The sequence below is a fragment of the Cynara cardunculus genome (assembly GCF_001531365.2).
Source record: "Cynara cardunculus var. scolymus isolate 2C chromosome LG 5, CcrdV1, whole genome shotgun sequence".
Lineage (NCBI taxonomy): Eukaryota > Viridiplantae > Streptophyta > Magnoliopsida > Asterales > Asteraceae > Cynara > Cynara cardunculus.
Genome location: NC_037532.1, coordinates 37097203 through 37100476, shown reverse-complemented (window position 1 = coordinate 37100476; position 3274 = coordinate 37097203).

Sequence of the window (3274 nt, the reverse complement as noted above, 5' to 3'; positions counted from 1 at the left end):
ACCCTCATTTTCGTGTTTTCAAATTATGTGTGCAGGTAATGATTATAAGGGAAAGGGTGTTATGTGAATTACTTCTCTATATGCTTAGCTATTTTGGAAGCATAGATGCTAGGATGCAAGAGCATGTACTTTTGGAATTTTTGGGTTGTATATTTTATATTACAGACTCTTGTATCGAGGACCTATGTGGGGAAAACATGTATTCTATATATGAAATATGTGTTATATGCAATATGTGGATTTGGGGTGTTACATAAAGACCAGTCTATTCGTGATGTGAAAAGAACATTCAGTGATAATAAGATTGACTAAAACAAGTGTGAAATCTGACCAAGACTCAGTGATAGCTGAACAGTCTTTAGTGTTTCCTTACTGTCGCTAATCAAAGAATCTTGCACAATAAGATTAGTTTCTGTCTTATCCTCTTTGCACAAAAGGACATACCCATGCTTTCCACATAAAGGTACATATATAGATTTGCTTTATTGTCTTCAAACGTTCTTACCAGCTACATGAAGATCACTATTCATATGCGACCAAAAGCCTTGTTGATCCCGTTAGGGTCTACAAGATGTGTATAATAGTTTGTAGAAGGGGGGATGAATACAAACATAGTATTTTCAAATTTAAAATATATATTGATAAGAGAAGATCAATACAGATTTTACAAGGTTGTTTGCGGAAATATAAGGTAAGACAAACCTATCTAAACAATCTAAAGTTTACACAATTAATCTTAGCAAATAAGAAAAGATTTGATGTTAAAGAAATAGTAGAAAGTAAGTTCTATCTGGGAAAGAACTTGTTTAGAATACAATGAAAGGGATTCTAACTTGCTCTTGAAGATGAACGTATTTGTTCTTAGATGTGTGTTCCCTTTTTAAGCGCAAGAAAGCTCAGAGTAAAGTTTAGAGTAAGAGTGTCTCTGCATGGAGATAGAACACTTCTATTTATACCTGTTGCATTAAATGCACATTTAATGCATCGTGGTAGGGTTAGAACGTGTGTCAAGCCTTAAGGGAAACGTTTGTCCTTTGCTACAGTGAATAGTACAAAAGCCTATTCATGAGCAGACATCCTTTCACAAAGTTGGTGGGTAATAGAGTCAACTAGTCGGCTCCGTACGGTACTAACTCTTAGAAAAGGTATGGGGTGTGTGCAAGGACAAGACAAAATCAATCGTGCTCAACAAGCTTCTTTTGATCGCTGAATGCTGAAATAACCTGAAGATCTCTTCAGCATTTGCCGAGGTTTAGGCAGTCTTCACACATATGTAGACAAAGTTGTAATAACTGAATACCGCTTCAGATCATGTACTTGTCAGTCTCTAATCTTCAGTTTCAGTCTTCGACTTTCGTTGAAGGTTATTTGGTGTGAATGTTTGTCTTCTTGAAGTATTATTGTCGCTGATTGGATTTACAATACAAGTTCTTCAGCGATTACTGAACAGACTCAATAATGATCGCTGGAATTGAAAAACAGAAACCTAAATACTTCGCATAGGGTATAAGGGATTATCATCAAATCAAATGAGAGAGGGGATCAACACATATTTTAAATTAATATACAATTATGTATGTTAATGTGATAAGGGTGTAAAATGAAAAATGAAAAACAAAGGGACATACCATAAATTACATAATTAGCTACAAGAGTATAAAGTATAAGTGTTAAAAATATTTTTTTGTAGTAATATATGATATAATAATATAATTAAATAAAAAAAATATTCAATATTAAACTTATTTTGAAGGTATTGACAAGACGATTATAATGATGTAACTTGTTAAAATTAGAACGTATTTTTTTAACGTATTTTAGTTAATATATAATTATGTATCTTAATGTGATAAGGATATAAAACAAAAAATAGAAAAAAACAAAACTATAAAAATAAATTAATTAAGTAACTACAAAATATGAAGTATAATTTAAAAATTAACAAGTATATNTTATAATGATGTAACTTGTTAAAATTAGAACGTATTTTTTTAACGTATTTTAGTTAATATATAATTATGTATCTTAATGTGATAAGGATATAAAACAAAAAATAGAAAAAAACAAAACTATAAAAATAAATTAATTAAGTAACTACAAAATATGAAGTATAATTTAAAAATTAACAAGTATATTAAAAAAATGAGTATGTAAGATGAACAAGATGAATAAAGGGTATGAAAATGCTTCCTAAAGGTTAATTTCGTTGTTAGATCTAATTTTAGTTAATATAAAATTATGTTTTTCAATGTGATAATGGTGTAAAGCGAAAATTGAAAAAATAAATTATGTACTATAAATTAAATAAATAACTATAAAGTATAAAGTGTAAATATTAAAAATATTTTTTCATAATATATATATATATATATATATATAACATATAATAAAGTAAAAAACCATTCAATATTGAGCTCATTTCGAAGATATTAACGAGACGATTATAATAATGTAATTTATTAAAATAAAAACATATTTTTAACAAATTTTAGTTAATATACAATTATGTATGTTAATGTGATAAAAGTGCAAAACGAAAAACGAAAAAGTAAGGGATGTACTCAAAAATTAAATAAATATAATGGTATAAAGTGTAAGTGATAAAAATATTCTTTTGTAATATATATCATATAATAATATAATTTAAATCAAAAAATATTCAATATTAATAATTTTCGAAGGTATTGAGAAGACAATTTATAATTATATAACTTGTTAAAATGAAAACATATTGTTGGTCCCATTAGGGTCTACAAGATGTGTATAACAGTTTGTAGAATGGGGGGAGGGGATGAATACAAACACAAAATTTTCAAATTTAAAATATATATTGACAATAGAAGATCAATACAGATTTTACAAGATTGTTTACGGAAAGATAAGGTAAGAAAAACATATCTAAACAATCTGAAAAGTTTACACATTAAACTTAGCAAATAAAGAAAAGATTTGTTGTTAAAGAAATAGAAGAAAGTAAGTTCTATCTGGGAGAGAACTTGTTTATAATACAATAAAAGAGATTCTAACTTGCTCTTAAAGATGAGCGTATTTGTTCTTAGATGTGTGTGTTCTTTTACTTAACCATAAACAAGCTTAGAGTAAGGGTTAAGAGTATATGTATATCTCTGCATGGAGATAGAACACATCTATTTATACTCATTGCATTAAATGCACATTTAATGCAACGTAGTAGGGTTAAAACGCGTGTCAAGCCTTAAAGGAAAGACTTGTCCTTTGCTACAGTGAATAGTACAAAAGCCTATTCATGAGCAGA